This window comes from Mesocricetus auratus, unplaced genomic scaffold (assembly GCF_017639785.1).
Source record: "Mesocricetus auratus isolate SY011 unplaced genomic scaffold, BCM_Maur_2.0 Super-Scaffold_6730, whole genome shotgun sequence".
NCBI classification, from domain to species: domain Eukaryota; kingdom Metazoa; phylum Chordata; class Mammalia; order Rodentia; family Cricetidae; genus Mesocricetus; species Mesocricetus auratus.
In genome coordinates, this window is record NW_024429184.1 from 71,873,792 (window position 1) to 71,889,223 (window position 15,432).

Below are 15,432 nucleotides of genomic sequence, written 5' to 3' on the forward strand. Positions count from 1 at the left end.
TCAAAAAAGGAGCCACAAATAAGCTTTTTTCTGTGGGAAAAAAAGAATCTACTTACAACATGATCTTTCTATCCATGCCTCATTATTATTGTTGTTGTTGTTGTTGTTGTTGTTGTGCTCCTTCTTCTTCTCTCCAGTTATTGGGGGTATTGGTTTATACACATTTACAACAGTAATTCTCTTTGCAGTACAATGTGAGGCTTGAGTTTCTCCAGGTCATCCAGGCAGACAAGACTTACAGTTTTAACTAAAACTGTTAGGAGAAACTTTTAGCAACAATTATTTAGGGCTGTAGGTCAGGGAGAATGTCTAAGTTTAATTTGCACAAGAAACAGAGCCTGGCCCTTCCAGTGCTCTGGCCTCAGTGGCAGCACGGGCCTTCCAGAAAACTTTCTTTTCCCTGAGGAAGAGTAATTGGGATGATTACCTTTGTCATTATCTTCTCAGGGGAAATATAAGCAGTAAAATTTCTGAGGTGGGATTTTGGGTAGTAAACTGGAATGAGAAGTTTGATAATCTTTTAGTGCAGAGTGAGTTTTGGTATCACATCTCTATCTGCCAGTGAGGTAAAACCAGGACATGCTTGTTTTTTCTATCCATCTAGGCAGTTATGAATCAACAACTTTGGGCATGAGTAATTCTGTCCTTGGATATCTGGAAATGTCTTAGATGGAATGCTTTTGCCTGGATCCTAAACCCTGACCAAATACCTGTCAATAAGATACTTGCAGGAAGGCAGATCTTTGTAATTACATGAGCAAGTGGAACAAGGACCTGATAGTGGGAAACAGGTCTCACGCATAGAAAAGATATCTAATCAGTAAATCTCAAATGCATGGGAGAAATTGTGCCCAGTATATGATCAGACAGTGATAAAGTGTGGGAAGTAAATTCTGAGTGTGTTACAAAGAGGAATAAGCCACAGGAAAAATCTACAGCAAGAAACAGCCAGTTTTATTTATAAAACTATATTCCAATATGCTTTGCATTTGGTCCTAATCCATCAGAAGAATCCTTAATTCTTCTGGGTTGTCACGTGAGAAGATGTGATTATACTGTGTGATCTCATGGCTTGTATCAAATACCCCAACTATCATCATAGAGTGTTTATCCAATAATTGATGGAGCTAGATACAGAGATCCACCACCAACCACTAGTCTGAACTCCAGGATTCAGTCAAAAAGAGGGAGCAGGGAAAGTTTGAGCGAGGGAGGCCAAGATCATGAAGGGGAAATCTATAGACAGCTGAACTAAGCTCATAGAAACTCATGAACTCTGGATCAACAGTGTGGAGGCTCCATGAAACTGAATTAGGCCCTCTGCATGTGGGAGACAGTTGTGAAGCTTGGGATATCTGAGGGTCCCTTGGAAGTAGGACTAGGATCTATCCCTGGTGCATAAGCTAGCTTGTGGGAGCCCATTCTCTATGATTGGATTCCATAATCAGCCTTAAAGCATGGGGGAAGGGCTTGGCCCTGCCCCAACTTAATGTGTCAGACTTTGTCAGATGTCCTTACCTGTTGGGAGGAATGTATAGGGGGTGGGCTATGGGGAGAGGTGAGGTGGATGGGAGGAGGGGTGGGAGGGAGAACTGTGGTTGGAATATAAAATGAAATTTAAATAAATAAGAGTTTGAATATGGTTACCTTACATTAGTGGATAATGCTGCTCCCAAAAGCTACAGGTTTTTAAATAAAAATCTGAATGTATGGTTGTGACTTGTCGAGCAGGGAGGTAAAAACAACACTGGCTATCTCCATTGTCCTTAAACAAAACCAGCACTAGATGGTAAGCTACTATTGCTAAAAACACCACATACAAGACACCGAACTGGAACTGGGCTGAGTGCTTCCTCCATGTTGTCTGGCAGTCATAGTTCTACAAGGTCCTGGCAGGCAGGGAAGAAAACTCATCTGTAGTCTTACGCCATGTGGGTCCCCACTGCTAAAATGTCAAACAGTGAGATGATTGTTGGGAGTTAACCAAGTACTTCTGATGCCCATGTAAAGCGAGGAATACATGCCTGGTATTGTACATAAGGGAAATGTATATCATTAAATACATCAAATAGGAAAAGAAAAAGTTCTAAAACTAATAACATAATTCTCTACTTTTTAAAAAGAAAAAAGAAAAGCAAATTGCATGTATGAGCTGTAGATTAATGGTAGACCATTTGCCTAGAAAATACAAAGCTTTGAATTTGATCTCTGGAAGGGGTGTGTGTGTGTGTGTGTGTGTGTGTGTGTGTGTGTGTGTGTGTGTCTGGTTGTGTATGTGTGTGTGGTTGTATGTGTGTGGTTTTCCATATGTGTGTGGTTGTGTGTCTGTGTAGAATAACGTAAATATAAGGCAAGTAGAAGAAAGGCAAGACTCATTAGAGCAGAAATACAGAAATACAATAAAGAAAATCAGTGAAATGCTGAAAAGGAACATAAAATAGATTCACAAAAAATGCACAATTAAAACAGAGAAGGCCTTCTGAGCCTATGAAAATTGACTGACAGAAAAGAACCTTTCTGGTTCAGAAAAGAACCAATTTGGTTTCTATGTCTTGTGACTAAAGCGTGTGGTGTCTTCAGTGATAGGGTTTTATCATCAAGTTCTGATGGTCAACCAATAGCAATGGCAACAGACAGTATTAGTCTTTAACAGCCTTGACCAACAATTCAAGTGGCAACATTCCACACCTTCCCTGGGATATTTGAAAACTTATGATTTCTGTTCTGGGATATATATAAATATACATAACATGTATACACATATTTATATAAAATGGAGCTTATAAAATAGTGGGTTTCTTGATGGCCCTGTCAATAGCCTTAGTTATCCTCCCCCACCCTTTTCCCTACTATCCCACATCTGTACTTATTTAAAGTTTCCACTCTAGTATTCCCTTTTCCCTCCTTATTGCCTGTGTCCTACCATCCTCTCCCTACGATGGTTCTTCCCTCTCATTACTAATGGTCCCATCCTAGTTTTCTGGCTTCTAAAGTACCCCAAGTTAGAAGCATAAATCTAAAGATACAATACTAGGATCCACATGCTACATCTCTCTTTGAGATCTGAGCTTCATCACTCAGCCTATCTTCTCCTTCTGTCTGCTCACCAACTCCATCCATTTACCTGCAAGTTTCATAACTTCATTGTGTAGAGACACCACATTTTTCAACAGATTAGATATCTAGACTGTTTGCATGTCCTAACTAGTGTGAGAAATCAGCAATGAACATGGATGACTATGTGTCTCTGTAGAAGGATATGAAAAACAGAAGTATATTCCCAGGAGTGTTATAGCTGGGTCATATGGTAGATCTATTTCTAGTGTTTGCGGAGTCACCAGTTTCCATTGTGACTGCAACATCTTGCATTCCCATGAACAGTGAGTGAGGGTTCCCTCTTTCCACTTCCTCAACAGCATGTGTTGTCACTTGTTTTCTTAACAGCAGCCATTCTGATAAAACGAAGTATCACAGTAGTTTCTATTTGCATCTCCTCGATGGCCTGGAACTCAGGGCTTTGCAAAAATTCTACCGGTGAGTACATCATCAGCTGCAGGTTTTCTAAGATGAGAATGTCAGTGTGCGACCCAGACTGGCCTCAAACTCACAGTCCTCCCACGTCTGCTTCCCATGTTCTGTGATTTTGGGGTTCCTAGTCAGATCTCAAAGACTAAACTAAGATACTTGAATTAGAGACTAGACTGGAACCTCTTCATTCTGCTGTCCACAGAAGGTAAGGGCTTCTATTGATGTTGCAGGAGTGTCCTACTAAGCAAAGCCATTGCACCTACAAGTTGCATTCATTCACTGCTTAAGGGAGCAATCACTTAAATGCCCAGTTCTCATTATTTGTGGTAGGTGCATTCTATGAAGCAATTTGAACCCTGAATTAGTGAGGACTAACGCATTGCTCCTAGGGAAAATACAAAATACAGTTCACACACACACTCATGTTTCTGTCACCCTATTAGTACACAGAAGAGCTTTGTGCATGTTTCTCTTTAAAGAGCCCCAGCTAAAGGCTATAGAGAGTGGGGCTACAGAGCCAAGGCATAGCACAGCCTCCCTGCACTGAGCAACATGAAACAACACTTTGATACTATACTTAGAGGCAATTTTAAACCTCAGAATCACCAAAAAGCAAACAAAAAATACACAAACATGCAAAAAATGTGGCACTAAACAGACCAAGAAAAAGATACTTGTTCCCAGCTTGAGAGCGCGAGTAAGAAAGCAAAATGTCCCAGTGTTTAACCTCAGCCAGCCATGTACTTATTGGGTGACTCAAATATTTTGTTTTCCTTTCAGATGTCCACAGATAACCACAAGTGTGCCACAAGATTTGGGGTTGCAAGTAGATGAATTCATAAATAAAGAATCATAACGGATAAGGATCAACTATGCTGTATTCTGGGCCTCTTTGAGGCTGGGCCTGGGCTGTAGTCAGGGATGGAAACCTTGCTTGGCATTGTCCTGACCCCTAACCCTGATTAGAACACCATCTCAGGTCAAACCACTACTGAAAAGATAGATCAGCATGCCTTTGGTGCATTAGCCTTTCCAGGGTGCATGCAAGCTTCTGGCAAGTCCTTGCCTATGAAGTACCAGTTCCTATACTTTGCCACAATCTGCAGGAAGTGGCTTAAAGTCCTCTGTCTATGGAAGATACAAATGGCTTGTTCATGCTAGATATGGCAAGCACCCTGTCACCTCACTGCCACCTTTTTACAGCCTTGAGTAGGACGCTCCTCCGGCACAGCTGACAGAGCTGCTTTTCTGTTAGGGACCCAACTCTGTTGTGTTGCAGCCCACATTCACCTGTGGCATTCAGTACAGCCTGGTTCTCATGTTCTCCAGACAATGAGCCGTCCTCTCTGCTCCCCATCATTTCTCCATCATGTTTTGAGTGTCACGGGGACCCAAGGCTGTCGCTGAGCTCCTGGTTGCTCTGTTGTTCTTATCTTCCTGTACCAGCACTAACTGTTGTTCTTGCTAGGGCTTTTGTGGTTTTCCTCACGGCTGGTAGAAAAGGATCCAATGTTCTTTCTAAGGTGTCCACAAAATTTTAGATATGTTTGTTTTACAATCTAGCTCTATTTTTTGTTTAATGAATTTATGTATCTTTTCCAAGCTTTTGTACCTCTCTGATCTTTAACCTCTGTTCCACCCCCATCCAAAAGTACAGGATGCCTCTATATTAATCTGGATAATTTGAAGTGTCTTTAATCTTTCCATCTGAATTCTAGTTACCCTCAAACGTGCATCCCTCTGCCATTCCACCACCATGCCCCCGCCTCCCACTGCCTCCTCCTCCCTGCTGCTCTCAGACCTAGAGGACAACATTGAGGAAATACATGCAGCATTATCAGAACAAAAGCTTGTCCGGCTCTCCTTCCCAAATACAGACTTTTTAACAGTTTGGGGAATCAAACCAGGACATTTTACTTGTCAGGAAAGCACCCCACCACTAAGCCACATTCCCAGACCACAGTTTTTCCAAACAGATTTGTGTGCAGCCCAACCTGTCTTTGAACTACCAATTTTGTTTCCATCACTCAAGAGCTAGAATTACAGCTATTCGCCACCGTGCCTAGCCTTTTAGGATCTTTTTTAAGATTTATTTTTATTTATGTTTATTGTGTGTTTATCTACTTCTATGTATAAGTACGTGTCTATATGTGAGCATATGCCTCACAGGTGCCTGTGGAAACCAGAAGCATCATCAGATGCCCTGGGGCCACTAATGTGGGTACTGGGAACTGAATTCGGGTTCTGTGGAAGAGCAGCAAGTGCTTTTAACCTTTGAGCCAACTCTCTACACGCCCACACACTCACCTTTTAATATATTTTAAAGGCTTGCAGGGGGGCAAAGGGGAGGGGGAGGGAAGGGAAACTGTGGTTGAAATGTAAAATGAATGAAAAAAATGACTAATAAAAGAAAAATATTCCATATGGAAGTCTTGTACATTTTGCTTAATTCTTAGACAATGTGATAGATAACCTTTGTTGCTGAGTGTAACCTTATTTGCAATTACTTTGTTAAAGCAATTGTTAAGAGAAAAGCTTTTGGGTTTTTAGACTGATTTTCATACCTGGGAAATGGCATTTTGCCTGGTGGGCATGCAGCTTTCCCAAGTAAAGCGTCATTCCTGCTGCCATTTCCCTTTCCTTTCTGTACTGATGCATCCTTCAGTAGTGGCGTTCCCAATATGTCCTTTATTAGAATAAAAATTACACTGTCTTCACAAGTGTAAAGCTTTCTGTCTTTACAGAACAAAGAAGGTACTTTTTCCTTCATCTTTAAAGTATTATTAAGGTCATAGGTATGATTTTTTTTCAGTGTTTTACCTCACTCATAATTCACAGAAAGAGAATTACTTGTAAACTGCTGTTTGAGCTACGAAACTGGCTTGCAAGTTCTGACAGTGGGGATTCTATTGGTCATACATCTATAGACCTAACTCTCACTGGTGGATTCAGGTTCTGTACTTCCTTTTGCATAAATTGTGAAATTGTACATTTTTCTAGGAATTAAGTCATTTTGTTCAGGGTTTTGTGATGGTACATTTATGGGCACTTATGAAATCATTATAAATTCATCAACGCCTTACTTAGAAAAGCTGCATGCCCGGAGATGCCGGTCAGTTTTCCAGGTATGAAAATTTATAAATCCCATTTTTCTGTCTGGAACCAGATTTCCCAGACCATATTATCTTTATTAGAAGTTAAAACTTCTGTGTTTATTTTAAATCTACAGGACATTTTTTCTAATTAAAAAAAAAAGAATTAACTCTCTTTTACTCTCGTCTTCCTCTCCATCTCATCTCCTCTCTTACTCTCTCGCTCCCCCCTCTCTCTCATACCTTATCTCTCTCTCTCACCTCTGCACGGGTTGGTTACCTCTCACCCCTTTCCCTCCCTGTCCACCAATAAAACTCCACGTGGGATCATGGTTTGTGTCTCCTTACTGGATAAACCTAGACATTTTAACAACATTGGTTCCCTGACCCGGGCAGGCTCTCCCTGTGGCTCAGGCCACTTGCCGACCCTGCAGGTGACCACACAGGTAACCTGCAACATCGGACCAATGGCCCACTTTCCGTCAACTGGAACGCTAAATTTTACATCCAACAGTGGCTGCAATTTGGTAAGGACCCCCTTTAAGTCAACATAAGCATTTCCCTGAACCCTAAGGACTGACCATTGAGCATCCGGCACCCTTACGGTGTTCTTGGAAACGTGGGGAACTCACCCAACCATGATCTTCAAGGTCACAGTTGACCCCCATCGTCTGACAATCATTTTTGGTTTGTTTTCCACGGGCACGGCCTATTGGTAATTTTTTCGGCTCCTTTCTGAGCCTTAGGCGGCTTCTCGCCTTTCGGACCCTGTTTCCTTTTTTTTGGGTGGTCTTTTCTGCCCTGGCTAGACTCTCGGGCTGACAAGTTCTAAAAAGTTGATCTTGCCATTTTATTTTCCTTTAGATAGGGCTCATGGGTAACAAACCGACAAAAGAAATTGACCCATCCTCTCCTCTGGGATGCCTCTTGGAGAACCTAAAACCCTTTCACTTAATGCCTCTAGTTAAGTCATCCAGACTCACTTATCTCAGTATATTTTACAGGACCTCTCTAGTCACTGCCAGCGATCTGGTCGATTGAAGGGGTTGCCCTATGTTCAAGCCTTTTTCTACCTCTCTGCTAATCATTCTCTTCAACATTCTCTCTTCCCCTAAATCTCATTCTTCTAGCTTTAAAAGCTAAACCTAACCCTAAAAAAAGCTCCCGCCAGTCACAGAGGCTTCCCGCCACTTCCCATCTTGACCAAACCTGCCTCAGGGCAGAACCGCCTTCCACCCAGGAGTATCCTATTTTGTCTCTCCTGTTCATTCCGCTTGGAATTCCAAATTCTCTTTTCTATCCAGCTTTGCTTCTACCATATTTCTTCTCCATACAGATGCCAGCAGCTTACAAAGGCCTGTCTTGGGTTAGTGTCTGTTTAGGACACTAAGGAATGTGCCTAGAGAGGCCACCATCTTGGCGATCTTAACCATGAGGCCTAACAGGTAGCTTGGAAACGTGTTTACTGAGGCCGCCATGTTTACAGAGTGACTTAGCTGTAGGCACACCCACTGAGTCCAGCCACTTTCTGCCGGCCAAGCCTGCTGACAGATACAATTCATTTACTTTTTTTGCCAGGTGGTGGTGGCACATGCCTTTAATCCCAGCACTTGGGAGGCAGAGGCAGGCGGATCTCTGTGAGTTCGAGGCCAGGCTGGACCGACAGCCTCCAAAACAATACAGAGAAACCCTGTCCCATAAAAAAAAAATTGTTTACTTTTTGTCTCTTTTGCGCTTTTATTTTTGCCTCTAATTTCTTCTTTCACTGACTCAGTTTTCCATGGCTTGTTTATGGAATACTGTGCCTTTCTGGGGTCACTTGTTCTATCTACAACAAATCTTCCTTCTCATCACTGACTGTCTCTTTAAATCTGTTTGCTACAAGTGTGGGTCAAACACTTTTACCCAATCCTGTTTAATGTATCTATATGTATGTATAAAAAATAAGGTAACTTTAATTCAACTATATTAAATATTAAATATTTCTAAATTGTTATATCTTTTAAGTGATGATAAACATTTAAAGTTATATGGGTCTATTTCAAATTAACAAAGTATTTATAATACCCAGTCCTTCCTGTAAGTTGTTTACAAAGGTAAAGCTTCTATTACTTCTATCTCTAGCCACCTATGTGCTTAAGGCAAGTCACTAAAGATAAATTTTGTCTACTAGACAAACAGTCCTCAAATGCTCAGAGATCTAGAGAACATGGCATTTAAATGTTTTATTTAAAAGCTTTTTTATAACAGAGAGACAGGCCAGCTGCTGGCACCACCCCATTTCCTCCAAGAAGACTGGTGAACACTGAAGAAACTCCACCCACAAAGTGACAATGCTAGCCACGAAGCAACCCTGCCCTTCACCTCAACTGCTTCAAAGGACTCTTCAGGCCATGAACAAGAGGACACTGGAATCGACTTTCTCCATGTTGCTCAGGTCAACAGTAGGAAAGTCTTACTAAAAAGTTTCCAATCCACAGGTCTTACTATCAGCAAAAGGCAGGTGTCTTTGGAGCTTCTGACTTCAACAACTGTGGACACCTTGGTGGTGGCTGTCCATGCAGTCAGCTAAGTGTCTCATTCTCCAATCTCAGGTAAAACCTTATCCTTCTCAAGAACTCTGATGCTTTTGATGGCTGGTAGCTTTGCCACCTTAAAGTAACAGACAAGGCAAAGCTCTGTCATAAAACAGATTCTAAGGTTTATCTATCTATATAAGATGGTAATATAATAAAATAAGTTAAGACATTAAAAAAGTATGTTCCAGGTTTTTCTTTCATTATACTACTTTACATAGTCTTAACATTAAACAATGAAGTTCTGATAAGCTACTAATCTAATTCCAACAGAGTGCTAAACAACTATACCACTATATAATCATAACTATAAGGTCAAAATTAAGGTACTTTTCATTGTGCTAAAAATATCTGTCAGTTTTTAAAATGTTAATGCTTTCATCCAAGTCTTTTCTAATAAAAATATGCTGCTGATATGTCTAACACTTGTGTTTTCACAAACTCAAAAGATTCTTGTAAGTTCCAGAAAGCCAAATTGGACCCATTGAAACAGGTCAGATTCACTCCAGATATTATTCAACCTCTCTCTGGTACTGGGACTCCCTTCCCTCATCTTGGGACCCCTCGGGAACCCCTCCCTCATCTTACAATCTTCCCCTCAAATACCAGGACCTAAGAAGAAAAATTTTAAACCTAACTTTGTTCTCTACTAACATCTTGCCAGATCTACAGAGGTGCCAGAGAGTCCCATACAGCCTGGACTACAGAGAGTCCCATACAGCCTGGACTACAATAGAACGACCAGTGTGGCAACACCCCAGCTTTCTCAGGTTCCCCCAAAGATGGTCGATGCCCCCAGGTCAGCAGGATGCAGTCTTAAGAACTCAACGTCCTTGATCCTGAACCTGCCACGTCTAACACCCCCACCTCTTTTTAATCATAAATAAAAGTGGGAATGAAAGGTTCAGGCATTACGCTGGCCTGCCCTGTTACCTGGCAGGATGCACTCAGGCAACACTCTGGCCAGTCCAGAGTTCTGTGAGAACCATGCAGGTGCAAAGGACCCCTTTAAAGGACTGACCCCTGCCCACTTATGCTCTCTTTTACTCTTGTCTTCCTCTCCATATCATCTCCTCTCTTACTCTCTCTCCCTCCCCCAACCCCCCCTCTCTCTCTCTCTCAGCTCTACACTAGTTGGTTACCTCTCACCCTTTCCCTCCCTGTCTACCAATAAAACTCCACATGGGATCGTTAAAAAAACAAAAAGAATTAAATTGAAAGTGAACTTGGCCTTTACTTGACAGGCTGCCTTTTAAGCAGAGATGTTCACAGGTGTGCCTCTAGGACGAGTCACGGAGATTGACATAGTGTAGAGCATGGCTTGCTGGAAGCTGAAAGGCAGAGCATGCTGGCAGGAGAGATTTGAGAGGGCCACAATCAAAATGGAAGAGGAAAGCAGAGACATTAAGGAGATGAAGATTCATTGCACAATCTTACTTCTTAACCTATCAACTACAGTCTACATGGACTCTGAGCGTGGGACAGTATCCTGTGATGGCTCCCAAGCAGAGCAAAGGTCAGTGTGAATGTTACTCCTTGCTGCTGAACTTAACCTATACTCTGGAGGAAAAAAATGGGTTAATCTGTCTTCCTCATACTCTTTCTTCCCCCTCCTCCATCCCAGCTTCCTCAAATCACCACAAAGTACCACAGGGCAGCCTTGGCTCTAACAGCATTCTCTTTTGTCCATTCCTTCACTCTGACTTGATGTGCATACTTTGTGTGACTGTCTTCTAATGGTGATACTTCAGTTTGGAGGTGCTAGTATAATATATTGTCCGTGTATAGCCACTGTGGATCCATCACCCTTGAATGTAAGACCTTCAGCACATCTATCTTCCATCTCCTCTACTGTATAGGCAACAGCACACATGCTTCCTGCTCATGCCTGACAAGTTGCCATGGCAACCTGTTTTGACCAGACAACCTTATGTTTTATATGTCATATTAAGTGAGAGGTTATTTACTGCTCAAAAATTAGCATTTTATCGTGATAAAAATGTGTTCAAATGTTTGTGTTTTGATTAAACATCATGTTTCTAAAAGTCTTATAATAAATAGAAAATACTTTGACAATCTAAAACTCTTAAGAAGTGGAATAACAAATTGTGTATAATCGTAACTGTGTAAGTAAAGGCTTAAAAACAGCATTCATGGGGCAGTAAGTGACTCAGTGGTAAAGACACTTGTAAACACACCAGATGACTTAGTTTAATCACCTGGATCCTCGTGGTGGAAGGAGAGGACCTACTCCACAAGCTGTCCCTATGACAGGTGCATGTGCCCATTCACCTGTGTACACAAATGCAGTCAACATAATTTTTTTAGAAATCACCAGTGAAAAATCTTATGAAAATAAATAAAAAATATTGGCTATTGTCTCCATGAGCAATACTGACTATGAATGATATTTTTCCCCATTGAAGTGAGGTTGCCATAGGTTCTTTGCCACCCTACCCAAATCTGCTCTGCTGTTCCACCCACAGATGCTGCAAGTCATTACTAATAGCTTGCTCCTAAGATTGTCTCCTTGCCTAACTGAGGACAACCAGACTTCCAGGGTTACCAGTGTCTGATTCTGGATGAAAAGGGAAAACTCTGTGGAGCAATTCACTTGCTTGCACTCTTGCTCAGCTTTTCTCTTTCCCTTCAGCTTTACTCACTGGCCTGTGACAAAATGTCACAAGAAGCAACCAATCTATATACTGGGTGATGTCCTCATCAATAGTAGGAGTAAGGCTGCTACACTGAGTGATTTAATGTCAGAAAGGACTCTACACATAGTCAAGCCATTGTCCAGATGGCACCACCACTGCCTGAATGACCCTGAAGATGTCATGATACTAGAGACTCATCAGAAAGATACAGGTGACTCGTTAAGCTCTGCTCAATATCTTGTCTGTAGTTTAAAATCAGCTGTCAGTATTCAACTATATGTTGGTGGCCAGAACTTCTCATGTGAATGGAGGCTTTCAAACTCACCAATAAACACACACAAAAAAAAAACACACAAACTCAGTATCTGTAGATTTCACTCACTCATATCTCATCTGAGACTCTGTTGCACTGGAGAAGGAAGTCTGCCATTGAATCACCTGTTAGCGAAGACGAGTCCACTAGTGAAAACCCTGATGTGTTGTAGGAACTCGATTGCTCGGGATCCCCTGTGACAAGGTGGGACAAGTACACCGATGGGCACAATCTCATCACAAGTGACACGAGGAGGAAATGTGACTCACGAGGACTGGGCAGCTCATCTTTGTGTGAGAGACACCATGAAAGTCAGAAATCCCATTGGCACTGTTCTAAATGGCTCTTGCTATCTGTGGGTATGGGGTGATCACAGCTCACTAAGGCACAGACTTAACTGAAAGGGTTGTGAAACTTCAGGGAAGACTGTGTTACAACAAAGTCTTGGGGCCCTGGCAGGGATCAATGGGATTTTGAAATTTGGCCTGGATTACCAAGGTAGATGCAGTTGAGAAACCTTAATCCCCGGATTCTCCTGGTAATTTTCCCACTGAAGAGAGAAAAAGATCGCCTGTATTGAGTAAGTGGCTTCTTCCCATACTGGAAGACTGGGAAAAGTCTCAAATTAGGGCTTTTAGGAGTCTATGTGATCTGTTTTAAGATTTCTTCTTCTCCAAGCCACAACACCAAGAAGTAATGTCTAATCTCAGCAGAGCCCTGTGAGGGAATATATTGGACTCTAGAAAAGAACAAACATGTTATACAGCAAAGTGACCATCATATCTAATCTAACACATGGCCAGAACCAGGAAATAACTCCTAGAAATGAATCCTTAAGACACTGAATGAAAAGATCAAAATAAGGGGTTAAGAAAGGAGAATTCACAGATGTATGGAAACCCTTCTATAGTGCTCACAAGGCTTGGTACTTTCAAGGGCCCAAAAAGTTCCACCATATAGTTAAACTGGAATCATTAAGCAAAGAATAGGTGCTGAAAATTCCCATGACTGAAGGCTTAGTAGAGTGGATAAGAGCCCCCAGCTGTTGATGCCCCTTAAGACAGTCCAAAGGAAACTTGGCTTAATGAAGCAGTAACAGATGCACATGCAAGAAGACTCAATAAAAGTTTCCTCTACAGGCTCAAGCTGAAGGAAAAAGATGTTACTGAGGGATGTTACTACCTAGTAAAATAAAGATAATAGAACATCCCAACAAGCAGAAAAGAGGAGGAGAGTTATGATACTGACTACGGAGGATCTCCGAAAAGAGAGACTAATCCAAGCCGACTTCAGAGCAGACACCCTCTTTCTATTGTTGTTGCCTGTTTGTTTTGTTGTTCTTTAGATAGCCTAGTGACTGAATAATCCATTTTATTGCATTAATGCATTAATCCTTCCTTGAAGGCAGAGTTCAAATCACATGTGTGAATTCTCACCTAGTCTCATTTCTTAATATATCATAGTGGAAATTAATTCTTAACAGGTGTTTTAAAGAGGACAAGATCTAGTCAGACCATAGCAGATTCTGGAACCTAATTCTGGCCTGCAACACAAATTCATATACAGCTGGCCTCAGACTTCAGAGCATCCAATTGTGTTATCTTTAATTGTGTGTCAAGCAGTCCCTTAGGGCTGCCCACCTAGCTTTTTTGTGTACAAAGCTTTAAGAATGATCTAAAGCCAAATGAATCAAAGACCTCAACATAAATCCAGACACACTGAACCTCTTAGAAGAGAAAGTACTGGGAAGTACCCTCGAACAAATTGTCACAAGAGCCCACTTCCTGAATATAACACCAGTAGCACAGACACTGATATAGACAATTAATAAATGGAACCTAGTGAAACTGAGAAGCTTCTGTAAGACAAAGGACACAGTCAACAGGACAAAATGGCAGCCCACAGAATGGGGAAAGATATTCACTAACCCCACATCTGACAGAGGACTGATCTCCAAAATATACAAAGAATTCAAGAAGCTAGTCACCTAAACACCAAATAATACAATTAAAAAGTGGGGGACAGAACATGGAGAATTCTCAATAGGGGAATCTAAAATGGCTGAAAGACACTTAAGAAATTGCTCAACATCCTTAGGCATCAGGGAAATGCAAATTAAAACAACTCTGAGATACCATCTTACACCTGTCAGAATAGCTAAAATAAAAAACACCAATGACAGTTTATGCTAGAGAGGATATTGAGAAAGGGGAACACTCCTCCACTGCTGGTGGGAGTGCAAACTTGTACAGCCACTTTGGAAATCAGTGTGGTGGTTCCTCAGGAAAATGAGAATCAGTCTACCTCAAGATTCATAGGCATATACCCAAAGGATGCATATTCATGCCACAAAGACATCTGTTCAACTATGTTCATAGCAGCATTATTTGTAATAGCCAGAACCTGGAAGCAACCTAGATGCCCCTCAACTGAAGAATGGATAAAGAAAATGTGGTACATTTACATACTGGAGTACTACTCAGTGAAAAATAAAAACAATGAAATCTTAAAATTCGAAGACAAATGGATGGCACTAGAAGAAACCATCCTGAGTGAGGTTACCCAGTCACAGAAAAACAAGCGTGGTATGTATTCACTCATATATGGATATTAGACATATAACAAAGGGTTACCATCCTACAGTCCACACCACCAGAGAAGCTAGGAAACAAGGAGGACCCTAAGAGAGACATACATGGTCCCTCAGAGATGGGAAAGGAACGAGAGCTCCTGAGCAGATTGGGAGCACGGATGGGAGGGTAGGAAACAGAAGAGGAGTGGGGAGGAAAACATGAGGGATCAGGAAGATTGAGTCTGATAGAGGCGAGTAAGAAAAGAGATATTGTAATAGAGGGAGCCATTATAGGTTTAAAGAGAAATCTAGCATTAGAGAAATGTCCAGAGATCCACAAGGATGACCCCAACTAAGAATCTAAGCAATAGTGGAGAGGCTGCCTTAAATGCTCTTCCCGTGTAATGAGATTAATGACTACCTTAAATGCTATCCTAGAGCCTTCATCCAGTAGCTGATGGAAGCAGAAGCAGAGACCCACAGCTAAGCACTGAGCCAAACTCCTGGAATCCAGTTGTAGAGAAGGAGGAGTGATGAGCAAAGGGGTCGAGATCATGCTAGGGAAATCCATAGAAACAGCTGACTTGAGCAAGTGGGAGCACACAGACCCCAGTCTGAGGATGGGAGGGAGAGGAAACTGGGATTTATATGTAAAATAAGATTCTTTCTAATTTATATAAAAATGATCTGAAAA

At 41.6% G+C, this 15,432-nt stretch overlaps 1 long non-coding RNA gene across 1 annotated transcript; it reads left to right on the forward strand.

The window, feature by feature from the left end:
- The first annotated feature begins 10,305 nt into the window (after nt 1–10,305).
- LOC121138787 lies at nt 10,306–12,214 on the forward strand. Its single transcript, XR_005875652.1, has 2 exons — nt 10,306–10,712; nt 11,850–12,214. It is a non-coding gene; the product is annotated as an uncharacterized LOC121138787 (long non-coding RNA).
- The last annotated feature ends 3,218 nt before the right edge of the window (nt 12,215–15,432 follow it).